Source organism: Anomalospiza imberbis, chromosome 10, assembly GCF_031753505.1.
Source record: "Anomalospiza imberbis isolate Cuckoo-Finch-1a 21T00152 chromosome 10, ASM3175350v1, whole genome shotgun sequence".
NCBI lineage: Eukaryota > Metazoa > Chordata > Aves > Passeriformes > Viduidae > Anomalospiza > Anomalospiza imberbis.
The window spans coordinates 7,386,740-7,414,016 of NC_089690.1; the positions used below are offsets into that span (position 1 = coordinate 7,386,740).

General features: G+C 39.6%; 2 long non-coding RNA genes across 2 annotated transcripts in view; both read left to right on the forward strand.

The window, feature by feature from the left end:
- Positions 1-5,683, forward strand: part of LOC137479791 (uncharacterized) — a 29,387-nt gene extending 23,704 nt beyond the window's left edge. The window contains exon 2 of the long non-coding RNA XR_011002511.1: positions 5,594-5,683. This is a non-coding gene — a long non-coding RNA (uncharacterized lncRNA). The remainder of the gene's footprint in view (positions 1-5,593) is intronic.
- Positions 5,684-15,518: 9,835 nt separating this feature from the next.
- On the forward strand, positions 15,519-16,769 carry LOC137479794 (uncharacterized). Its single transcript, XR_011002512.1, has 2 exons — positions 15,519-15,593; positions 16,720-16,769. It is a non-coding gene; the product is annotated as an uncharacterized lncRNA (long non-coding RNA).
- Positions 16,770-27,277: the final 10,508 nt, after the last annotated feature.

The window sequence follows — 27,277 nt, forward strand, 5'->3', positions numbered from 1 at the left end:
CTGTCCTCATCTTTTTCTAGGCCATGCTAACAGCCCCAAATGTATAATTTTGATAATACTGAGAGTTTACTTTATTGAAATTTCTTAGCTACCTGCCACAAGTGACTGTTCTGTCTAGTGGTGCTTCATTATACATCAACACAAGCTACTGTGCATGGCCCAAGCAATATCTCAGGCAATCTCTGTACATTTATATACGTGTACGCTTACACGGCTATGAGTGTGTGTGTCTGTATATGCACACACATATAAATATAATGCCCATGGTATGTGCATGTATTCTTGTCAGATGATTACAGAAATGTTTGAGAGTATGGAAGAAAGGAAGGGAGCTCTTTCTGTATACAGAAAGTACAGATCTCCACATAAAATTCCTTTAATCATGGAGGTTGTGGAGGCAGTTTTTCTTTAGGCATGAGGAGAAGGAGGTAAATAGGGGCATCAAGTGGTGAATGGTTGAAATAACACAGCTATTTCCTAAATTTAAAACAAAATGAGGTTCTGCTTGTTATTACAGCAATAACTCTCAATAGATCATTGGAACAGATAGCTGATTCTAAATGGCCAAGTAATTGATTGACTTTAGGATATATTATGTTTCTAAGATCAGCATTTCTTTTTCCTCATGAAGAGATGCTGCCAATGAAATGTAGTGCTATTTCTTCTCTTTTTGAGTTCCTGTATTGAGATGAAAGGTATAAAGAGACACAAATTGGATGGATATGAGGGCCAGAATACAGGAACTGTCCCTTGATTCTTCTCCTTGGGGATTCTCTAGTAAACTATTGTGTTTTGACAACAGTTTTTTAAACAATAGTTACCTATTCCATAAAATTTCACTGCAGTTACTTCCTGAGAGAGACCCAGACATGGCCAAATGTCTGTTCATAGACCTCAGGTAAACTGCTGGGGGTGTTGAGAGGTAGCTGGAGAAGGACAGAGGGGGAGGAAAAGTTCAAAGACTAATTGATAGTAGGCCTGTTCCACAAAATCTTCTGGCTGTTGGTTTATTTTTGTGAGCTAATTATGAGTATGTTAGTACCTTTAGTGTAAGTGTGTAATCAGTCAATTGCAGGGACTTAAGTACCTCTTTTGAGCATATATTTGATGAATCAGTGGAGTGTGTATTTCCTTTTTTTTTTCCAGTTCCCAAACTGGTTTTGTTTTAGAGATCACCAATGCCATTCTAAAGGTAATTTGCATTTGTCTATCCTTACTATTCCCCGAACCTTTGCTGTTGGCCACAGTCACGAAACAGAACTACAGAAAAAACCTTTCATTCAGTCCAGGCTGGCAATTCTTATGTTCTTGGTACTTTCTGGTGGGTTAATCACTGCAGGATGCCCCAAATATACCATCATGGCAGACTGGTGAAAGGCCATAAATTAATTTATAATGTAGAGCTGCATTTTGATAAAGTACTAGTTTGAGAAATATCTAAGAGTTTCCACTACCTTCAAACTTTTCATCCTCACTAATATATTAGGGCATTTTTTCCTAATTTTCCTTTCCATGCCTTACTGTGAAACTTAGAAGAGGTCAGTTGTGGTCCATTTGTTGTCTGCATTATTTTAATTGGATCATTGATTTATATTCACTATATCAGATTTCCATTAAAGATGATACTTCTAAATAAGAGCCATGAAACTGCCTCCTGGTACAATAGCACAGAGGTCATTAAGCTCACTTCTGATTAATTTTTAGAGATTTGGGGTTTCTTCTAGAGAAACAATGATGCATTCCAGTTTCATCTGAATTTACTACGGACATAATGCAAAACAAATTGTGGAAGTAATGCAGAAGTTCCAGCGAAGGAGAAGGTGAGCTTCAAATTGAAACTGCAAATTGAAAATACAGTTACAGAGAAGTCATCCCCCTTAACCATGGAGTCCTTTCCTTCTTCTCACTGAGGAACTTTCCAACAACTTAGCCAAAGGGACTAGCTTCATTGTCTTTTGACCCATGACAGTTCTTTTCAGAGATTACTTGTAGTTGCATCCCCAGTCTGCTAGTTGCTTTTGTCTTCTGAGATTCCCACCATGAATTTGGGTTATTTTCTTAATTTTTTTTCTTGTTTGTTTGTTTGATTTTAGTTTGATTAGAATGATATTTTAGTGACTCAGGTCTCCACTATGTATTATTTCTGTTTCTCTGGCATTCGTTTTGTGTTCTTGACTAATGAACAAGACTTATGGCTTAGTTTTAAAGATTATTTAATATCAAAGTAATAATCAGGAGTTGCATTTGGCAGAATTTTAAACAACAATTTAAAATTATAGTACTATTTTATTACATGCATAGCATAATATGCAGATTACATCTTTCTACTGTAATCCACATAGATTAATAACATAGATGATAAGCTTTGTATTTTGTGTTTCATCTAAAATACTTTTCTCTATCCTTTATAAGTTTTAGGGACCCATGCCATTGCACCTGCATTTGAGTTCTCTTGATTATAGGGAATCTTGCTTGCTAAAACAATGAGAGAAATGTGTTCATTTATCATTGCTTGTACCCAGAAGAACTATGAGTGACGTTCCTGCAGGTATTCTGGCAAGTTAAAAGGTTTCTTACAGCTAATAGGAGGGACTAAGATTCATTTGAAGACAGAAGGGTTCTATTTTGCTCTAAAGACAACTTATATTTTCTAAATTGGGGATTGCAGATTTCAAAACTTTTCTAAGCCCTCTGCTGACCTTGAACACTTCCTGCAATAATGGAACCAAAGTCTGCAATAACAAGCCTTACATACTGCTTCAAAATCATTTATATATTCTGTACTTTTGGCTTCCTAACATATTTCTTTAAAACAGTGTATGCAGCTGTGGTGTTTTAACCCCAACCAGCAACTCAGCCCCACACAGGCACTCACTCCCCTGCAGTGTGATGGGGGAGAGAATCAGAGGGTAAAGGTGACATAAACCCATGGGTTGAGATAAAGGCAATTTAAAAGGTAAAGCAAAGCAAAACAAGAATTGTTTTGCATTCTAAAGCAAAGCAAAACAAGAATTGATTCCCCACTTCCCATGGGTGTTCAGCCATCCCCAGGAGAGCAGGGCTCCATCAGCTGTGACCCAGGGAGACAAATGCCATCACTCTGAACATCCCCTGTTCCTTCTCCTCCCCCAGCTTTATGTGATGAACATGATGCCACATGGGCTGGGATATCCCTTGGCTCAGTTGGGATCAGCTGTCCCAGCTTTGTCCCCTCCCAATCTCTTGTGCCTCCCCAGTCCCCTGGCTGTTGGGATGGGGTGAGGAGCAGGAAGGGCCTTGGCTCTTTGCAAGCCCTGCCCAGCCAGAGCTAAAATACCTCTTTATTACCAGCACTGTTTCCAGCACAAACCTCAAGCACAGCCCCATACTAACCCTAAGTTTTGCTATCAATCCCCCAACTCTATGCATGCAAATAATTGTCCTACTTCAGCCTACAGAGGCTGAAAAGCTAAAGAGAGGATAAAATACAAGAAATAATTTTTTATCCATAAACAGAGGATACATAAAAAGGTACAATTAAAGCAAATAATAGTAAAAGGCCACATTATCTTGCTTCTCCATATGTATAAAGGTCAATCATCCAAAGTATCCAGTTGTTTCTCATTGTTTTCCAGAGAAAGAAGAACTGTTGAGATGTTAACACCCCTACATAGCACTATGTGTATACACATATAATTATAGAAATCATTGTATATGAAGACTTTACAGCCTAAGGGAAGATAAATATATGTAAGATTAGCAGATCACTTGATTTCTTCAAAACTGTATCAAATCACACAAAGTTGCCACATTTCTGATGGGAGGAATAACATAATCATAGACTATACTAAGCTGGAAGGGAGATAGCCAACAGAGGAATTGGTAACGGTGACTTCTTGATCTTCTTTATTACCGTAAGTATTTGTATGATTGTGTCTGTAGGATGGGGAGAAGTTTGGTCATAGCCCAAGAAATACTTTGAGTTGTGAAGAGGAAGTTGTAAGAAAAGAATTTTTATGGCCTGCAGCAGAAGTCAAGGATCTCTGGGCAAAGGCAACAGGAGTGGTAGGAAGAGGTAGAATAGATTGTGAGGATGCAGCTTCAGCAAGACAGAGACAAGATTTAGCTGGAAGCAACGAGGGGGAGCCAGCACCTCGTGACTCTCCAGCCAGTGTTTGCTACCACTGGTATTGCAAAAGAAATCTCAGGAATAAAATTTTATATGGGGCAGAATAATATATCTAGGTCCTGATCTTGGCATTTGGTGGAGATACTATAATTATAAAAACTTGATCAGATCTTCCAGTAAGAAATCCTGTACGATGACAAGCAATATTCAGGTCACACTTCTCCTTTGAAGTTTTAATGGCCACTACAATTTTATGTTAGTCACTCACTCATGTTTGAAGTAGGCGTGCAAAGCCTTGGCTGTCTCCATTTGTCTATAACTACTTTAGAAGCTTCTGAAGGCACTGAACTCATAAAACTGCAGGCTTCAAAGAGCTTATTCAAAGATTCCGTTCTGCTGCTGCCATTTATCAAAGGGGCACTTTTAAAATATATAGATCTTTATAATAAAATATTTTTTAAAATACAAACCTGACAATGGGGATGATTAAAACAAAATCTCCATTGGCTTCAATGGCAGCAGAACTGAGTTCCATAGCTTTGAATATAATATTTATATTTCTACAAATAATGTTATAGTCAAGCAAGTTCCTAATATAATGAAGCATGATTCATTTTCCCCTCTTTTTATCTCCCCTCACCCTAATAATTTTTTGGAACGTCATTGTGTGTTTAACCTTGAACTTTAAATCAAATTTTAAATTTAACCCCACAATACAGAAAAGTATTGTCTCTCCTAAAGAAAATAGAAACTCCCTCTTTCTAAATAGAATTAATTCTATTTTCTGATGAAAAACAGAAGGGTCAGTACAATGTTAATGTTAGGTTATCATTTATTTTAAAAAATAAATCATAACATATTTTATTTTATCCTGTCATTTATCAATTCCGTTGTAGATCTTTCTGAGTTCTAGTACATGATTCTAGATAAATCACGACACTGAGTTATTTTTTATCCCATTTAAACCAGAATAACAATACTTACCTACATGACATTCACAGGACGTGGTCTCCTGTCCAGTCCTGCTTCCCAAAACACAGCAGGAGACTTTCCATTGACTCTGTTAGACCAGCCCTTTAACCCCACACCTTCTGTAAAGAGTCATGGCCTGGGGGGAAAGTGGTAGTTGATGTCTATGGAATGGGTATGAGATCAGCTAAAAATGATCTTAGAAGTGCATCTTTAGGGTTATAAAGTGCTGCTACTCCTACTTTAGTCCAGCTCAGTTGCTTGTTTTGTTTGCTCCAAGAGAGGACATCATAACATCACATCTGTTGCCATGGGAATGGCTGTGAGTTTGCAAATTCAGCTTTGTGTCTTCATGAAATCGGGCAGAACAAAAGAAATGGGCAATGGGGGGAAAGCTGTTGTTTAAGAACAAGGGCAGTTTGATTCTAAATTCAGGCCTAAACCCTCAGCCTTTACTGGGGTAACTCCCCATCGAGCACCTTTTGAAGTGACTCCTTTTCTGTTGTTTCTTACAAGGTTTCCCCGGTTGCTTTGGGAAGGGAATTCCACATCCAGTCTGCTTGAGCACTGCCTGGTGGAGTGGCCTGATTTGAGTCTCTGGACTCATAGTACAAGTAAACAAAGATAAAATGATGATAACGATATTGTAAACACAAGTAATAGCACTTCACGTTTCCTGATCTGAAGTAATTCCCTCTTCTTTCCAATGACAAATTACTTTACTCCAAAAAAATTTCTTTGGTTTGGATAACAATCTTTTTCTAAAATAGAATTATTACTATTTTAGACTAAAATTCCCTATGACAGAAAATATACTAGAATACCTAAATGACAAGTATCTGGTAGATGCCCTGTTTGCAGAGAACTTCAGAATCTGGACTTTTTAAAAAAGTGTGTCAAGCTTTTTTTTTTTTTTTTTTTTCCTTTTGCGGTAGCATTGTTACTTTATCTAATTTAACAGAGGAAGAAATTTGAGGGTTGCACTACATCTACCAATCATTGTTTCCAAAGTGTTATTTTGAATTCCTAGCTATTCCTGGAATACACAGTCCTGCTTGGAAAACCATGACTCTGTTAATGGCCTGCTTTAGAAGCAACACAATTGCCAATCAATAAAAATTGGCATAGAGGATATTTGGGAAATACAGACAATTCATGGTCTCCACAGTGCAGTTCTGAAATATCAGGGTAAATTATGGACTTTCTTGGAGTGTTCTACAAATTTGTTTCATCTTTTCAGAATCATTTAGGAAGGTCAAAATAATGATATAGTCCTGCACCTAATGTTTTTGACTGGATTTGTGCATCAATTAAAGAGTTTACCTCTCTCTGGAGATGGATTTGACTGTTTTTTTTTTTTTTTTCCTAGATGGACAAACTACTGGAACTCTAGGCCTTTTTCCTACACACACAGTGAGACCTTTTATAGTAAAATTGAGGTATTTATTTGAAAATCCAACATTTTGAATTCTATAATAAGCCATGAAAGGCCCTCTCTTGGGGACTGACGGAATTATGAATGCTGAATGCCCTCCCCTACTTCCCCCTCTCCTCATGTTAAAACCAAAGATGTGCACCTTTGGTAACCTCTGGAGTACAAACTCTTGTTCCTTTTATGAAAAATCTATTTCTTACAGAATTTGATGAGAAAGGGGCTTGTTTTTAAAGTGGGAGTTACCCAAATTTCCTTAGATGTCTTTGGACATTCCATGCAGTTGCAGTGTGATGCTGGAGATGGGGATGTGCCATAGCTGTGCAGACTTTCATGTTCTCCATGTTCCTGAAGTCCTGTCTGAAGATCAGCCAGGAGAGCACAGGGGCTGATTCCTTCTCTGGAGGCTGCTGCAGTTTAGACCTTTACAGAGTCAGAGAAAGAACAAGATTGTGATTTTTATGTACATTTCCAACCATTGCAGCCAACAATGTCTTCTTCAACCATCAGTCATAGGATAAAGTACTGAAATAATCCCAGGGGTGGGAGGTGGCACCTTTTTTTTTTTTTTTTTTTTCTCTACAGTGATTTTAAAGGGAAATGTATTTCAAGGCACCTTTGATCAACATTTTTACTTGGGAAAAATATTTTTTCTCTGTAATAAACTGTTCAATAAGAGCATTGATTCTTATGGTTTGAACCTGACTAATGAATTTGTGTAATGTGAGGTTGATCAGACCAAATATTTATGGTAGGCAGAATAAAGAGGCCAAAGCAATTGTTGCAGTAAATTGACCAAATATTTTGAGAGCTACTGAAAAATTCTTCTGTCCAAAAGATGGTGTTAGCAAACAGGTGCAGACTTGAACTGCAGTCCTTAGAAATGTACACCTTGGCACAACTGCAGAAAACAAAAAGGTAAAAAGAATGACAAATAGGTTTTCAAAAATATGGAGCAACTCTAAAACATTTCAAAACTGCTCCATGAAAAGGGGTGCAATAGTGTGTCTAGCTAAACTGGCAAAATTGTGTCAATACTCAGCCTCAGTTTTGCTGTTTATTTCAAGCCCAAAAATACTGTAATATATAGCATTTTTTCTAGTAAATTGTACCACCTTTCTTCACTTCCTATTATTTACTTATATAAAGCAAACATGTGCCACACAGGAAAAATTGTTGAGGTATAAGAGCAAAGGCACATCTAAACAAACAGCTTGAGGACAAAGCTGTGATGACATGGGAACAGTTCTCACTGAGGCTCTGAATACATTTTCAAAGCAGGATTTTGTACCTGATTAGTTGCTGTATTTAAATTTCCAAATAAATATTGGTGTTCAGTGAAAGATAATTACTAGAGACATTATGAGTCTGAACACAGTGTCAAAAGCAAAGGCTATGCTTGTTTAATAATGTGAACAGAATGGGAACCCTTATGTCTGAAACACTTTGAATCACATCATAAGGAGATGAAAACAGCACTTGAAATGATGCAACAGGGATCCAGTGTGAATCTGGGTGGAATCTCTGATGCAGAATCAAACTATCAGCTCTGTGCTTTGGGTAGACCTTCTCTGCTGATCAGGATTTGAATGCTTTTCTTAAATCTCATAAGCACTCTCTAAAGTTCTTTGTGTGTTTTTAGTAAAAGATAGCACATTGACATAAATTCCATTGTGCTGAACTGTTAACACCAAGAGAAAGCTAAGCTGTCAAAATCAAACTTACTGAGTAAGTTCAGACTTCTCCTAAGGTAAAAATAACTCACTGTTGAAAAAAAAAAAAAAAAGATGAAGACACAAAGATAGTGGCAGATTCCCTGAGTGCATTTTGAAATACAGAAGTGTTGTTATTTAACTAATAAAAAAGGGCATTACTCTGAGTAGAACCAACTTAGAAGTGTTACATCCATTCTTAGTAGATATTTTTTCCCATTTTTCTCTCTGGCCTTAACCAAGCCCAACTCTTAAAAGCCATCAAAATGCCCTGATCTGAATATTCAGAAGTGATTATCCGTGGACTGCTTCTGTGAAGTAAGACTTTAATTAGTCTCATTTGTTTGAGAGACAGCCTGTACTACACATCTCAGGACCAAATGCCTGGAAAGGATTAACAAACTACACAGAAGTTGTATTCACTGGAAAATTTATCAGAGCACCAAAAGGAAGTTGCACACAAGGTGAGCCTTTAAAAAGAACCCTTTCATGCTGAGGTACCTGAGCAGCTGCTGGTTTCACGTTCCTGTCAGGCTGAAGCTTACGGACAGGACAACTGGCATGGCAAAAACCTTCTGGAAGTTACAGAAACAAATTCTTGGGAATGCCCCGAGGCTCCCCTTTCCTCCATTGTGTCAGACACTATGGATGTCCTCCCAATGCCTGGACATGCCCAGATCTGAGTCCTTCCTTCCAGCCCCACAGGAACTCTTTCCATGCCCACACTACTCTTCATACTTTATACGTGTTGGACCCTTTTGTCTTCTTCCCTCCAGACTCCTTTCACACCATTATTAATTCTCCTATTTCTACAGTAGGAAGACAAGCAGAGATGAGATATTTTGTTGTCACACTCCATGCTGCTAATAGCTTTGATCTGTGGACAATTACAAATCCTATTGTAGCCTCTGGGTCTGCCAGCTCAATATCTGAGCTTCATATATTCCCTGTTTAGCTGTTTTCTCATTTGATTCTGCTTAAATCTGTAAATACCTATGAATTTATGCCTAGGACGTTCTTTGAGAAATGGTGGAGCTGATTGGATGTATTATTTAAAAGTTTCCATGTTACAGCCTAAAAGACAAGCGACACCAACCTGAGAATAAAACCCTGCTCCATATGGCTCCCTGTTATCTGTAGTAGCTTTCCTGGGGTGAGCTATTTGGAACATGTACAGAAGCATGTGTGACTTTCATGTTGCTATTAAGGTGAGGCCATTGTGCCAAGAGCTGTGATGAGTTTTCATATATTTTGAAAAGACAAAACCAGGACACTGGCTTTGCTTTACATGTGGGTGAAAGAAGGCAAGGGGCACAGCCAGAGGAACTGGGAACCAAGAACAGCCAGCCAGAGAAAATTCTGTGATCAAAGTCAAGAAACAGAGTTTTTTTCCCATGAAATTTGCCTTTAGAGATATTGAGGAGGCCTATGTATTAAATTCCTGAGTTTTGAGGCACTGTAATAGAGCTGTCAAACAAAGATATAGAAAGTGCCACTGTTTCCACGAGACATGACAAGCTAAGGATTCCCAACAAAGTAAGGCCACCTGAAGAGGGATAATGAAAGTGATTACATCAGCAAAGAGGAAGGAACAATCCAGGTAAAGAGTTGGTGGATGTTTGATCTTGGAGGGTTGCTGTTACCTCCAGTGCAGTCATCCAAAGCTGTCTAAAAATTAAATAGGCTAAAAGAACAAGAATGCCTAGGATTTCTTCCAGGAATTTCTGTAGTTACCTACTAGGCATCAAAGGAGACTTCTTTTGAACCTTCAAATATACAAGGAGGTCACATGCATTAGTGACTGCAGATTTGGTAACCTATTATTCATTATTTTCTTTTATTGATTGTTTTACAGTTCCCAAGGCTTGTGTGTTGCTTTCTGTGCCACAAAAAAAAAAAAAAAATCTGTAAAATCGAGTTTTTTTACAGGAGTAACAGCAGCTGTCTCTCCTTGTTAATAACAATAGCAGCGTATTTTTTTGCCTATTAATTCTAATTAGGGGGTCTCACATGAATATTAAGTCAAATTTTTATAATGAATGATGTCTTGTAACTGGAATAAAAAAGACAGATTGACCTAAAATAATTTCTTATTTAAAGATGACCTTTAAAAATGTAAAGTTGCAACAAATTAATTACTTGGCTTAAACACTTTGTTATTTTTTTAAAAAAAGAAAACATGATGACATGCCATACTTGGGTTATGCTGGCATCCAGGACAAAGAGATAAGCCAAAGCAATGATAAAATTGTGGAAAACTAAGTTATCACCCACAAATATAAATAGCCCTAATTAAACAGATGCAGTTAGAAGAATAATCTACTTGTTTTATAACTCTAAGTGGCAGCAGTGGAACAAACTAGAGAAAAGTGTATGATTATGATTATACTTGCTCCCTGTTAATACAAAATCCATTAATTAAATCCTGCTGATGCTATTGCATGACAGAGTGTCACTTTTACACTCTAGATGGCAGCAGCATCACAAAATACAGAAAAATAAGATTAATTGTATTCATGCTGTGTCTGAGAATGCAACCCCTTCAAGTTTTTGGAGGTTAAAGTTGGAAAGGTTGAAATGCAGATTTCCTGTAGGCATTTCCTACCACAAAAGAAGAAAAAAAGCCCTAACAGTGATTGTTAAATATCATGTACAATTACAGGTAAATCACTTCTGAAGCCATGCGAGGTTTTGCCATTCTGGGTTTTCCTAATGGAGAACAGATGTGCAGAAAACATAAATGACAGCACCTCTGCAGGTGTGTGTAGTACAGTGATCCTAAAAAAATCTCTTCATGTGCATCCCTGTCATGCTTTTGTGAATTAGGAGAGTTACAGCTTTTGCCAGAGAAGGCAGTAACAGCGACCATAGCATGTGTTCAGTCTTTCAAGTGTCGGTGTTTGCACACATCAGTTGCCAAGGACTTCATGTGCACAAGGCTGGGTCAAAAGATTTTGAGGTGAAAAGAAGGCATTTGCTTTAGAAGATACAGAGTTTTGGTAAAACCCATTTTGAGTATTGTTTGACTAGAAAACATCGTAGGTGCCAGCTCAGCAGAAAGCTGAGCTGGGGCCAGCAGCAGGAGGGCCTGGAGATGAAAACACATAACCTCATCTCTCCTGCTGTTTTCTCTCCTGAGGGAAAGAAGGTCTCAACTGGATGAAAAGCTCCAGCAGTCCAGAAACACCTTCGTATTCAAACCATTACCTGCCAGGGGAGGTTACACAGCATTCTGCAGAGCATTATTTAAGTGTCTGAGTCTGTTTTTCAGGCTGCTGTGGGTACTTCCCCTGTGTCATTTTGCTGAGCTGTGGCCAGAAGAGCAAGTTTCCAGCAGAGACTGTGACCAGCAATGTAAGGGCACCACCAGGTCTAAACATGGGATATTAAGGGAAATCCAGTGTATGAAGAGATTCTTTTAGAGAGCTCACTTTGTCCAGCTGGCTGCTATATTATCCTCGGACTCAGAGGCTTCTGGGAGGTGGAAAAAGTTATCTCCTGTCCAGTTTTCTTGTGTTAGGAGCACATTTTGTCAGGAACAGATTGCTGCCCGGTGCCATGGCAGGGTCACACTCTGGGGGTGGTTCCTTTGCCATATGTGGGGAATGTGCCTTGTTCAAAGGTATAAATGTGTGCTGAGATGTCTCCCTGGGATCTGTTAGTGTGATCCAAGAGTAGGACTATGAGAGAGACCCAAACACTAACTGGGGGCCCATTGGGTTTTTCCTTTGTTCTTTGATCACTTAACATTCACTCAATATGGAAATATGATCAATATGTTCTGTGATGCTTAATTTAAGAATGGATTTTGAATTAAAAGATTATTTTGTTTTAAAAATTGTTATATCTGTCTAGGAAAAAAAGATGAAAGTGGGAAACTAAAACTGGGCTGGTATCACCAGTATTAAGCTAAAGCAAAAGTTAAGGCAGTCCACTTACTGAGTGAATACAAACCTGAAGAATTTTTTATCTAGATATATTTATAAGCTATTGGTAAATCAGGTCTGAATTAAATTATCAGATCATCCGTTCCAAAGACTGACTATAAACTTTAAATAGTTTTTAATTAATTCTTTGATTATAAATCCTAAAGAATTTCAGAATGTGAATCTGTAACTCAGAAGTTACATTAATATTTTGATAGGGAAATGAAAAAACCTTTAGTACCTGAGCAAAACTCTGAGAAAGAGTTGAGTTCTCTTTTCAGTTCCTCTGCAGTGGCTAACACCTTCCTTTTCTCAAAAGTAAGCCTATCCAGCTATTGTTTCAGGCTACTTAAGACCATTGCAAAGTTTTTTGGCACTTTTCCCAGCTGAACTCCAGTAGCTTTTAATAAACAGGCCTGACTGCTTTTTCAAATCCTAAAATTAAATTGGAAATATTTTGGATGTCTCTCACCAAGGAAAGCAAGGATAAAAGCAAGTACAGGAAAAAACAGATACTGAAGACTGCAAAAAATTTTCAACTCTCTTCTCTGTTCCTGAAGTCTCTTGGAAGAAGAAGTGAAGCAATCACAGAGCCAAGAGGTGGTGCTGGTACTGGGCCCCTCACTCGAGGCTTTCTCCTCAGAAAAGCCCAGGAAGGAGCCCATGCACTGGGGTGCTCAGGCTGCTCTGGAGCTCTGCCAGTAGATGTGCTGAGGGTTTTATTTTCTGGTGAATACCAGGTGCCACCTGCACTGTGAGGCGTGTGACAAGCTCCCAGTCCTCGGCAGCCCTGCAAAACTTCATGGTCGCAAGCCAGTGGTGTGTTTGAGACCTGAGTTTTCTGAGGATTAGGCAGAGCTCAGCCCCTGTCCTGTAGGGACAAGTGCCTGCTGGGAGGCTGTTACAGGAGACAGTGATTCCATGGAAATTGTAGTTTTTTCTGTTAAAGTGAGTGTCCTGTTGAACTTAACACTGTGGCATTAGTTTGGCCAGATGTGTATTTGCACATCTGCTGTAGCCAGATTCCCAGACAAAGCTGTTCCAGGGGTGGGATGAGAAGGCACACTGAAAGTAAGGGCTGTACCTTTCACCTGGGATAAAGCTCTCTGTTCCTTCTCTGCTTTGAATAGATTCCTTCAAGGCTTGGACAACTCTTGACAGCAGAGATCCCATTAGATGGTGCCAGCTAATTTGTTGGTGGGATGAGAGCAAAGGCAGCTGCTGCCTTCTCCTTAGTATTATTGATACATACAGTAAGAGTAGCAGTGTTATTTTCTGCCCACCGTTAATTTGTCAGGTGAATAGCAGCTCCATACTGCAGGAGACCAATCTGCAGGGCTCAGTGTTTTATTTCCTCATTATTGCAATGACTTTGAATATTTCTTTAGAAGGAAGTTCCTGTGCCTGAAGCCATAAGGCACATACCTGCTGTCTGACCCACTGTTCAGTTGCACAGAGGAAGGACTGAAGACATGCTCTAGAAACAATACCTTGGAGTGGAGTAATGCAGGAGGAGGAATGACACAAGAAGGCTATAGAATGTCTGTTTTCTCTGGAGAGGAAAATGCATTTGGACACAAACATTTACTGCATGTGCACGAGTGCCTGGCTCACTGACACAAAGCCACTTCACTGAAGTGCTCGCTCAGCATGGGAGGCACCAGCATCAGCCACAGACCTAAACCACTTCTTGCTTCGTGAGCTCCTGCAATGGTAAGGCATGGAGGTGTCTTCATTTACTGAAATGAGACAACAGCTGAAGATGCAGAAAAGCACTGGCTGAGATTGTCACAGAACCCTTACAGCAAAACCTGGTTTATTTGAAATGTTCTCCACCATTTAAGTTATTTTTTCCTATTTATTGTAGATCATTCTTGTGGTTTCTAGCACACAGTCCCTCCCCCAGTGCATAGTCTCACACTGTAGGCTACACCATAAATCCTAAAGAAAGTGATTCACCAGCTCCTTGGACTGCCTCTGGCAGACTCTCTCTAAAATTAGTGCCTTGGAAATATCACTAAGAGCAGAGAACTTCTCCAGCTAATATTTGAATAAAAAAGAGATCTTTGCTTAACAGCATGTGAAGGTTATGTAGTGAGGAGCACTTTTCTGCCGGTAATATAAACTGATCCTTAGTATAAATGATCATGGCAAGATCTTTCATTAGAAGTCCGTGAAATAAAAATAACTCAGATAAAATTATATCAGGAAGATAAAGTACCATTTGGGTAAAAACACTGTGCTGAAACAAATAATCTGTCCTATTGATCAGCATAATGTTTCTGACAGAACTGTTCTGCTCATTTGAAATCCCCTTCACCTGCTTTTTGCTGTTTGGGATAATGCAGAGCTGGGCTGTGCAGCCTCAGGAGCTGAGAGCTGGATCTGCTTTACAAAGCCCTGTCACACATGCCCCCTCCTCCTGTCCAGCCGCAGGCTGTCCCCTCTCCCAGCAAGCAGCTCCATCCTCTTTCACACAGTGCTCAAACCTCACCTGGCACAGCTCTCCTCTACCCTGCCTGAGCAGCCTCCAACCTCTTCACCTTCCACTGCAGCAGCTCCTTGCTCATCTCCTGAACAGTTCCCCATCACCTCCTTGTGTGAGCAGCCAGACTCTCCCCATGGCTGACCGGGCAGCTCCATTTCCCCTAAAGGCCCTGCTACAGACCTCACTTTCTGTATCCATAGGCAGCTGCGAAGGGTGTGGGCAGGGAAGGTGAATGGCAGCAGCTATGGTGGGAATGCCTTATGGGCTGATATCATAAGAGCTGTGCTAGACTGCAGCGGACTGAGTGTTTTCACATATGGAGCTGGCCTTCTCCAATTACAAGGTTGGAGGTAACCTGGCTGAGATGATGATCTTCTTCAGTCCATGTAAGCATCAAAAATTTCATGCTTTGAACTGAAGAGCTCTAACCTAGGAGAAGAAAAAAACTCTCAGCATTTCGTACTGAAATCAACTATTATCTTTGAAACACGAACAAGCTGCACCCATAACACTCTCAGCTGAACATGCAGATTCTTAGTTTGGTTTTGCTGATAAGTAAAAATTCAACATAAGCTTTAATATAAGCATGTGTCTGTCTGGCACATGCAAAACTTTCCTCCAGTACTTTCTCTCTCTTAATGCTGCAAAAATCAGTAATACCAATGAGTGATTCAGCAGCAAATACCTTGAACTTTGGAAGAGTGACTTGGCATCTGAGCCCAACACAGCTTCAAAAGGACAGTACCCCCTTGGAGCTTACCAAGTCTTCTCTCAAAGGTTAAATGTCACAATGTCGCCAGAGCCTCCAGCAAATGGAGAGTACCAAAGTATGATTAATTTTTTGGTTTATGATATTTCTGCTCTGATAAGGGGATAGGCACAGAACCCTTTATGTTCAGTCTTATCTGTGGCCTTTGAATTGGATTTTACTTCAGCTAATTTTTCCAGACTCAAATAGGTGAGTGAGAGACCATTTTTTTCCACTTTTTTTGTCTTGTCAACAGAATTATATACTCTATTTAATGTATACAATAAATGTATACAAATGAATTGAATGAAGCTGGGTAGTGATACAAGCTGAAATTTGAAACAGAGAAGTCTTGACCAGCTGGAAGTAAATGCATAAAATATGTATGCACATGATGGAACACTGGAAACACAAGTTCTAACTACAGTTTCAGCTCCAAGCTTATGGTGTCAGGTCTTGGGTTGCAGGTTTTCCAAGCCCAGTGGCACAAAAAATATGTCCTTTGCTTTTAAACAGATTGAATTTTGTGCAGAATCATTAACACACAGTGGCAATACATCTACTCTATATAGAAGAATGTGGAGAAAATCAAGTATGAAATGTAATCTCATTATCAAAGAGAGGACAAAGCTTTGGTGTCAACGGGAGTCCTTCTGTAGACTTTGATATAGAATTAATTTCAGTAATCTTAATTATTTTGCCCCAGTCTTAATATTTTTGTTGCACCATGAAATGGTGTTTTCCTAAGAGAGAGCAAACAGTTTGGAGATTTTCTTTTCTTTCTTATACAATTTTGTTTTGGTTTCAGTGGGAGTATTGGTTGTTGGTTGAGTTGCTGACAAAGAAGTCCTGAAGGACAGGGGAGGATGTGAGTGTCTTGGAATGTAGATTTAGGTGGCATATTGGCCTTATGATGGATGCAGAGGATTGAGGCGTGATAATTCACCCGAAATCCTCACTAGTAGTATTTTGATGTATTATGACAATATAATTTTGTGTATTAATAAGAGATTATAATATGTATATTTATGGGGTAGTATTCAGCCAGATGAGATTTGCTTATGTAAATTCTACTACCTGTGTTTGAAACTGATAGTGGCTGTAACTTAATGGTGCTCCAAAAAGCACATTGTAGCTTCAGACTTAAGTGGGATTGTGTGTTTAGAGAACTCTCTCAATACTTATTTGTTTCCTCCCTATTCTCTCTTCAGGATTTTTAGAAAAATTTCTTTCCTCCAAGAACTCTAGTCTTCTTATTCAGTGATATTAATTTCATTTAGTTGCGTGCCCCTTTATGCAGTCTTGATTTAAAGTGTCATTTTCTTCTGCCTCACAGAACAGGGATGAGTGAGCAAGAACCAAAACTTTTCTGAAAACAGCGAGAAACGCTTTATTATATAAAGCTTAAATAGAAAAGCAAGAGTGACAGGATTTCCATACAACTGAAAGATTATCTTCTTTAAATGTGTAAGTCATGTTTGCTCTTTATGGACAGATTGTTAGGCTGTATGTTCAGCTCTCTCAAGAGGCATTTAGGACTTCAAATGCAATTATAAATTAATTTGCAAGATAGAGACAATAATAAGAGATTCGATTTCAAACCAGAGACGTGAAACTTTTGTGGAATTCTCAAACATTAAAAAGCATAAATGACAGCTTTATTTACTTGTGTAAATGAGCCCACCAAGGAGGCAAATCACAAGATCGACAGCATTAGGAAGAGCAGCTCCTTTTTTCCTCTCCAGAGAGATGTGTCTTACATCAGTGTTATTGCCAGCTTTCCTCCACGTCACTTGGCTACCCCAGTCCCCTGGGAGGCCAACGGCAGCAAAGCGAGGGCAGATGAGAGCCCTGGTGTGTGCAGGCCTCGCTCCTCCTGAGATAACCCAGGTCACTCCTGGCAACCAGGAGCTGGCAGTTGACACCCATCATCTCAGAAAGGAAACCATTCGTTTACTCAGAGGCCAACACAAAGCTACCAGATGGGAACAGTTTTCTGTCACTGTCTATCAAGGCTGGAGCACAGCTCTCCAGCCTTCTGTGCCATCAATTTTATGCTGAGAGCACAGCAGTCTCAAAAAACACTGAAGAGCCATTTACTTGTGAAGTATAAGAAACATCTGTTAGGGGCTAAAAGTGTTAAAGAAATGCTTAACCGTACATTGAGTTGGCAGAATCTTAGGCTCAGACTACAGGAAAAAACATTAGCAGTGAAAGTCCACAAGATTTATCCTAATTTATCAGATTACTTCCTCAGAAAGTCTCCTTTTGAACTGCCCTTCAACAGAAGAACAAATGTGTAGACTTCAATGCTTAATAAAGCTAAAAGCTTCTCCCTGGGGTAATTGAAATTTTTCTATCAAAGGGTAGATAGACCTGGTTGCAGCTGCAACAAAGAAGAAACATATAAAGCCAAGTGGAAAGCAGTTAGACAGCATTGGTGGTGTAGGACCATTGAACATGGTCTTGCTAATTGGAATCTATAGCACAGGACATTCAACTACATGCTGGGCAAATGACCCTGAAAGTTTCAAGTCTATCTAGTATTAAAAAAAAAAGTTCAGATGTAAAAATAATCATAGGAATGATGGATTCTGTATCCTTGAATGGGCATAACCAACCAGAGATCTGGGTAACTGGCAAATTTCTTTTTTAAATAAGGTCCTTTGAGTCCCATATATGCATCTACTTTCACAAGCATTTCAAAACCCGTCTTCTAATAATTTCACACAGAGCTTTCAGAGCAGCAATGTTCAAAAGAATGAAAGTAATGAAACACAGCAAAGTTTTACATTTTTATTTCTGTACTTTGGGAAAATTCCTATTGAAGACAGAAGGCAGTTCAAATTGGAATTGCTTTACTGCCAACAAAAATGTGTGACTCTTGATCTAATGAAAAATTAGAGAGATTGAAAAGCAGAAGTAGACTTAGGAAAGATTTCAGTTACAGCAGGATGCAGCCCTTATTGCATTTGTAGTTCAAACTGTGATCTCTAAGGAGATCTAAATTGCTCTGGAGTGTGGAATTTAGGGTATTTGAGACTTTATTTTCTCAGAGGAACAAGTATGGGTAGCCAAGACGTCAAGTTTTATTGTCACACATTTAGAAAACTTATGTCACTTTAATTTAAAATAAAATGTCATTTAATGATGAAAATGTTACATTTTTAAAACCCTTGTCATGTAAATTAAAAGTTGCTCAAAATGGTTTCAAGAAGTGGATATTTTTAATTTTTTTTGAAGCTTCCATTCTGGTAAACCGATTTGGATAAGCATGCTTTTATTTTATACTGGAAGAACTGTTGTATTTGTGATTGTTATCAGTATGTAACAACTTCTAAATAGTTGTTGTCACATGCTCTGTACCTTTGTGAGCACTAAAGTATTTCTGGGATGTGAAACAGCTTCAACAGCAAAATCTGGAATTACACTTCACACGAACACACAAGGATGTCAAACATTGTGTCTGTGCTTCGGTGCCCCTCAGAGGTGAAAGACCCAACTGAGAGGTGGAGAATCTTACCTTGGGCGCAACACCACATTACAGGGCTGCACCTCTTCCCATGCAAATACCACTTCATTCCAGCTTATTCCAGAGTCATGATGGGATGTGGCATTGACTGGGATCTACAGACATGGGCATACAGTTCAGAGAGTGAAAGAACTGCAAGCCAATTCCTGCCCCAGGACAGCAAAAAGTAGATTTTAACTTGGATGTTCAAAATACCACTTACCATTATGTTGGACATGAATTAATCTTATGGGTCTCTATTGTTGATGTTTGCAACCATCTCTTCTACCATTCTTTTTTAGTGAGTAAAAGCATGGAATATCACAAGTGACCATCATGTATTTTCATGTATTCCCCAGAATTGTTCTTTCTCTCTTGATTTCCCTCATCTATGACTCATCTAGCCTCCTCTCTTACCTCATAATTTTCATTCATCAAATCCTTTTTCATGAAAGCCTGAATTTGGAACTTTTCTTCCACTGTCGTTTGAACTTTTCTTTCTTCTATTGTTCTTTTCCCTCTATTCTTGATTTTTTAAATCATTTTTCTCCTTCTTGTTTCTTTTCATGCATACTTCCTCCATTTGCACTAATCCCCCTCAGCCCCTCCATTTGACAGATCTAATGTAGTCACAATAAGCCACTGTCTAAAGCAGCATTTTAAATGTTGAACTGAGGAATTCCCCTCCAAAATCCGGCAGGGAAAGTCCAGGGCTGGACACATCTCTCCACTGAGACAGAACAAAACAAGCAGGCACATACAGCTGTGGTAAGAGCAGGTCAAAGCAACCTCAGCTCTTCAGGCTCAGCTGATGAGCCTGTGGCAACAAATCACTGGTGAAATCACGTGCTGCAGTGTCTAATATGCCAGACAGCCAACAGCATTTGGCATCAGGGATCAAACAACTGAAAAAAGGATGTGGAAGCATGCCAGAGGCATGACATCCTGAGCACTCATGCAATAATTTTACTGATAAGATCAAAAGAATGGTCAGTTTTGCTGTATTTATCAGAACTGTCTATTTTATCACCAAAGAAGCTTAACGAGTCCCCTTTTTCATCTCAACAGACAGGCAGTCTGGGAAAACAGTATGCTGTTAATAGAATGGTATTTTTAGAAAGATGGAAAAAAGAAAAAGGCAAGAGTCCAGATTTTATCCCACCCTCTTCAATGGCATCTGTGATACAACTGCAACACACGTACCAGAAGAAGGTCACCTCAGTTGAAAGAGCATTTACAGAAGCCACAGGAAACATTTGAACTTCTTGATAACTCCCTTCACTGAGCTAATTTCTGTTCCATACTGCCTCACTCTATCTATCTACCAGCACAGATGGGTTTGACGAAACCTAGTTTTGTATGATGTGAGTTACCAGCTACTTCTTGCAATCACCAAAATGTGCATATTTAATCCCTTACTCTGAGTATTTAATTTCTTAAATCAGTGCCTACGACTAAAGTAATAGAAAAGGTTCCTCTGTTTTTTTGAGGGAGCTGAATGCAATCCATACTGGGAGACCAACTGAAGCTGAGATCCCGACACTAACATATCAACATTCTAGTGCTTTGTTTGTAAAATGCTTATCTTTGTTCCTGGGGGACCCAGGCTCTGTATTTATCATCAGTTTCTTTACATACGCACATAATGACCAACATACAACAAATACATACATATGTAATTTATATGTATATGTATGATATATATCTGCTGCTCTAGAGATGGGACTTTTCAGAGAAACCAGAAAATATATGTACACAGAATGCTTTACATTATTGTTGTGCCAACAAATTTGAAGAAAACTTTCTTCTCAACTCCTTCCTTTCCCGAAGAGCACAGATTAAGCCAACTATTAAGTCATTCTTATATCCTTTCCATTTAGATGCTAAATAAAACAGCTGTCTAAGTACTTTGCTGTATCAGAGCCTTCAAAAATTAGAGTGTGTCAAGACAGAAACCTGCTTTCAGAGCTCTCAACAGCACAGTGCCTTGAGATAACAACTGATCTCCTTTTGAAATGAATAATTTTGTGCTTTAGATTATATCAGGTAATCCTCTAGGAAAATATATGAGTTTTTCAGTTTGTTTGCTGAGTTTCACACAGATGCATTGCTAACTTCTTCCTACTGCTAAGTTCTCTCCTCTCTCTTCCAAACTGCATTTCTTCATTGGGATTGATGTGCATCCCTTTGCTACTTCAGGTACACCTTTGTTTAAGTGCTAATGTTTCGTGTTTTCATGCCCTGCAGCACTAAATTTCTGTACCTCAGATCATGTATTTATGGAAGCAACATGCCCACTGTCCACCCTGTCTCACAAATTTTGCTCCGGGCTTCATTGCCTCTTCTTCAGAGAAGGTGCTGAATTTAAGAAATGAAATACAAATACTGAGAACCTGCACATTTTGGTGACTGCAACTCATATCACATAAACCTACGTTACCTGAAACCCTGCTGTGGGTCCAGTCCCACACTAGAAATGCAAATAGCTCTTTACATGATACTGACACTAAAAGTTGACCCAGGTGTCAAGTCAAAACAAAGGTAGTCTGGACTTGCCTGAGAACCAAACAAGGACCAAAAGTGGATCAGTTATAAAGAAAAACATTACTTTCTTCTCCTGGTTTCCACTGAAAGTATTCAGAAGACAGAAATTATTTGGGTTTTTGTGGGTGGCAAGAGTGATTTAAAGGCTATAACTCCTAACACTTGTAGACGAGAACTTCTGTGCTTGGACACCTGAAGTTAATTCTATGGCAGGTTTTCCCACATCATTACATCACCACAACTGCAGAGGAGCACCAAGGTCCCTCTGGAGCTCACTGCATTTACTTCCTGGCTTGGAACAAAATCAGGCACAAGGTTAGTTTGGACCAGCTGCATCCACACCAGCATTCAGAAGAGGCAGATGCAAAGTGATAATGACAATTAGCAAACCAAGCCAACCCCATGAAAAGTTGGATTTTGCATGGATAAGCTCCCACTCATTGCACAGAGTCCATTAAACAGCAGTGTTCTCACTGGAGTTCATTAAAATTTCAGTGAAATGATTCTGCAGTTTCTTTGCACGGTGCCAGGATGAATATTGAGTTTACAGCAGGCATTGTCTAGTACTTCTTATTACTTTTAGAATGACATCAAACTTTTCACTTTATTTTCCTTACTTTCCTGTGTTGCTACTGACAAAAATGGGAAGACCAGTAAAGCAATGGTAAGGCAGAAATTCACCAGTGTGAAAAAACAAGGTTCATATGTTGTCATTCAGCATTAAATTACTTTTCACATAGTAGTCTGTTGCCTGGATGTATATTTTTTTCTTTTTCTGACTATGCACATTATCTTGTGGACTTTGAACAAATTAAACCTGAATGATATTGCTCATCATTACTTCAGCATAAAAACACACTGTAATCAAAACCATTTTTAATATTGGTTCTTGATGCCTTCCATATATAATTTAATCAGCTCAGTGACTTTTTCTTTTTTAGACTGCAGTAACAGGAAGTAGAATACAATAGCAAATACCTACTGCGTTCTATGGATTCTTAACACTTTTTATCCTTCTAAATATAGATTTTTAACCCTAAACCTGCAAATCATTTTAAATTCATTTTGTCTAGACATATGTGATAAATGTGAGTGCTATCAGCTATAATACATAAAAAATAAATTGGGTCCAGAGGTTTTTCTCTTTAAAGGTATATGACTGCAAAAGTTCATTTACAATAACAGGAACACCTATGATTTATTCTTTCTCCAATTTCCATTCCAGACAGAGGGCTTAAAACTGAACTGCACAAAAATGTTTTTACATACACTCACTTAGCAACACCTTTTGTGGATCCTATTTTCAGAAGTGGTGTCTGCTTACAGCACTTGCAGATGTGGCTGGACATGGATGGGGGGTTCAGCAAACCTCCAGACAAAAATTCATTCACTGGAAAAGGTCAGGAATGCAGTTGTGAAAGGCTAATGGAAAATGGTAGAGACCCTTCTTCAGCTCAATATTCAAATAGGGCAAAAATCACAGTGAAGTATAAAACAAAACAAATCAAATCAAAACACAAGCTTTTATAAAGGAGTTTTCTATAACTACAGGCCCTTTATCAAACCCAGCAGGATTATCTGTATCGAGGCCATATGTTTTTATACCAGTGCTCTATCACAAGATATCAGATCCTCTGTACTACTTGCACAGGTTTACTGCAAGTTATTTTACAAGTTTCACAGACGTCTTTCTGCCACCCAAGTACAAATTGTAGAACAAAGAAAAGATACACATAAATGAGCAAACTTGGAAGCAGGTAACTTTTCAAATAATTCCTCCAAGATTTTTGTTGAGTTGGAATGTGGTTTTGTCATTTGGTAAGACATGAGGCCAATATGATCTTACATCTTTCAAATATCTACCTGTGTTGTTTGTCTCCTCTAATATTTAATTATGCATAATAATTTACAGAGCATGCTCCCTGTTTCCTAAGCTGCTGCTAAGGTTGGAAGTCTGTGGATGGATGCCTCAGTCATCAGCCTCTGCCAAAATTTCAGAATGAGCAATGGAACCAAAAAGGTTTTACCCACTTAAAGGCGAAGCTAGATTAATTTTTTATAATTATTTTGATTTTTATGGCATGAGTTCCTAAGTGTCAGCACTTCCCTTCACTGAATAGAATGTAAGACCCAGGTTGTTACATTGTAAGTGACAGCACAAGTCTGAATTTAATTGACCTTAGGTTTTGCCTATATTTTTTAACAAAATATCCTAAGATGGGATGGTTCTGGGTTTTTATTTTACTGAAAGGTAGGAAATGTGCTCAGAAAAACAGAGAAATGCCCCTTTTTCTGTATCAGAAAAGGCACTCAAGTTATTTGGCAGCAAAATAACCGATAGTTTAAAACTACAACATTTTTTTCAAACAAATGTTCAGCCTACCAGCAGCATAAGAGGAATATCAATGTGTGCATTTTTCCACAACTAATCTTACTTTAAGAGACCACTATTCTAAACAGTTATCTTGTTGATTTCAGTGTTGATTTCACTCTTGCCCAAATCTTTCAAAAACAGCTAAAATTTTTCCACTTTTGGCTGAGGTAAACATTAACAGAGTCTTATGTCAGAAGGTCCCTGAATGACAATTCCATTGTGACCTTCAGTTACACAGATGAATTCATGTATGAACTAGAGCATACTCAATATTGATTTAAAAATTGATAGTGATAGGAATCTAAAAAGGCCTGTATATTTTTCCTACCTGGATAATAGCAGATTTGGGACAAAAAGTCACTATTCAAAATATGAAAACTCTGCTATGATACTGTTTCACTATGAGTTACATTTTCAATGGTTTTATGGCTTTTTCCTGGACCCTCTCTAGTCTGTCCACATACTTCCTGAATTTTAGAAAATGGCATTTGGAAGGCTAGGAATGTGGGTTGGTTGTTTATTTGTTGAAATCAATGCCTACAATGTTTTCTCTCTTGAAAATTTGGTTTATATTGCTCATGCTATAGCACCATCATAAATGCTTTTTCCATCCTAAATAAAGTAGGCAGGAGTTACTAAATTTCATTAATTCATTCTGAAAGGCTGTTCCTGAAATTTCTTCAACCTCCCACTGTAAACTTCTTTCCAGACTAAGTCGATTAATGGTCAGTCAATACCTTTTGGGAATTCCTTTTGTTAGTAATGTTTCTGTCTTTTACAGCCTCAGTGTCTCACGGATCATTATCCCCTCGATGTATTTGAAGACAACATCCTAATCCTTCCGTGCTTAATCTTCATCCTTCATTTTGCTCACTCAAATAAGGGAACCCTTTTTCTGCTCTTTCCAACCAAGGGTCCCCAGGACCAGGATCCTGCAACTTCTGACTTAGTGTCCTTCTGGCATGACGCAGCTTGCTCTGCCTCCTGAGCTGTGGAGTTTTCAGAGAAGACAGAGAAAGGTTCAACACCCAAAGTATCTCCTGGACCACAGCAGCTCTAGGAAATGAAAGTGGCAGTTTCACCATGGGTGTTGCAAAATGAAACAAAAAAAATGAAACGAAAATGAAACCTTACGAAGTCTTATTAAAAAAAAAATAAGTAGCTCTTATCAGAGGAATTCTTGAGCTCTTGAATCTGGATCCTCCCTTTTCTTATTTCAACAATGTTTAAAAGCAATTTAATTTAGTAGTTACTCATAATTTACATTCAGTGAAAACTAAAGTTAGAACAGATTCATCATCTACATTCTGGCTGATATGCTGCAAATTATTATGGCCCACAACCTGCTAAAGCCTTTTTCTACCCCCATTTAACCCAGGCACAGCAGTTTGCCTCAAAATTAACATGTAAACAACCCTGTCCCTTTAACCACTATCATCCTCACACTTCCAGAAAAACAAACTTTATCAGGCAAATTCAGATGCAGATTGCATTTGCCCAAGCCAGTCCTCATTATCACTAAAGCCCAGAAGTGTCCCCCAGTTCTGCAAATGTGGACACCCAGCCACCTCACACAGTTGTAATTTTTTTTTTTTTACCACGTCCTGGTTTTTTTTTTCCTAAGGACAGCAGCTCATGCATAGTTTGTTTCTGGTTTGTTTTTTTTTTTTAACCCCAGACACAATTTTTTAGCAGTTGACATTGAGACTCTGTGTCTTGGTAGCCAAATAAATGAAACTTAGTCTATTCAGTCTTGGGGCAATGAAAACTTTTGATAGAATTTTTATAGCACAACTATTTCCTTCATATTATCTGGTTCCTTTATCCTGGAAAATCCTGAGTAGCCTCTGCCAACAGGAAAGGAGGCATCTTTCTTCAGAAGGGCTTTCTTGCCTATGTGTGGCCTTGGCACCATGCACAGAATAAATAATGTGTAATTTATAAAGATTAGTACAAAATTTAGAATAAAAGGTACCCCCCAAAATTTACGTGGAACATTATTCAAGATTAGGAATATTCATGCACACAGCATGGGAAAAAACATGCTGTTGGACCCATATCTTTCCTTCAGTTATGGCACATGAGGGTCACAGAACCATAGAAACCCTGAGGTTGAAAAAGACCTCCAGGATCATCAGGTCCAGCCATCAACCCAGCACCGCCTTGTTCAGTACCAAACCATGGCTCCAAGTGCCACCACTGCACATTCTTTGACCATTTTGAGCATTTGCACCTCCTTACCCAGAAGCCAGATTTCCCTACACGTTTTTGGCCTTTTTTGTCCATAATCCCAGTACCAAACCATGGCTCCAAGTGCCACCACTGCACATTCTTTGACCATTTTGAGCATTTGCACCTCCTTACCCAGAAGCCAGATTTCCCTACACGTTTTTGGCCTTTTTTGTCCATAATCCTTGCCCATCCGACAGACATGGTTACAACTCGTACAAAAGCAAGATTAACATGAAGAAACTAAAAATGAAAACATCTGATGGGTAAAATATCATCATGGACTCCTGGCCATTTGAGCCTGATGCCCAATGGGAAAGATCAGCAGAAAGAGCATTTGAAAGCATTGCTATTGAAATGGCCTCAGGCTGAGATTCAGATCAGATAGCAGAAAAAAAAAGTCATGGTTAGAATGGTCAGGCATTGGAGCAGCGCTCCAAGGAGGCGGTCACCATCCCTGGAGGTGTTTAAGAGATACTTGGATGTGGCGTTGGGTGATGTGGTTTAGGGGTTACAGTGGTAGTGCCGGGTTCATGGTTGAATTTCATTGTCTTAAAGGCCTCTTCCAACCCAAATGATCCTATGGTTCTCTATTTAAAGCCATTGCAAAAACACATGGATTTGGCATAGGTACAGGCCGTTCATCAGGCTCTGCGTGACTAAGCTTATGCGAGCACCTAGCTCACAGCACAATTCGCTCCCCAGTGTGCTGTGAGGACCGACACATCGTAGGCAGCTTTTATTTTTTATTGTTTCTGTCGGCAGCAGCACACGGGGAAGGCAGGCAGGGCAGGCAGGGCAGCCCGGGCGGGGTGCGAGCAGGGCGGGGCACGGTGGCCGCCCTGAGGCCGGCGCTCCGTGAGGGACAAAGCCGAGCCGGGCGCTGCACGTCGGGCACCATCTTAAGCGCCCCGGGCGGCGGCTCGGGAGCCGAAGGTGCTCCCTCGGGCGCGGCCTTTTGAGCGGCGTTCACTGCAAAGCGCGGCCCGCCCCGCATCGCGCCCGCACCGCATTGTCTCCGCACGCCGCGCCCGCCGCCCCCTCACGCGGCCGCGCCCGCGCCCCGCGCTCCCCCCTCAGCCCCGCGCCGGCGGGCGGGGAGATAGCGGCGGGGAGTCCTTCCCGGGAGCCTTTCCCGCAGGAACCGCCCCGCTCGGCCGGCGGCGGGCAGCCCTCCCCGCAGCGCCCGCCCCGCCTCGCTCCGCTCCGCTCCGGCGGTGCCGGCCCGCCCGGAGC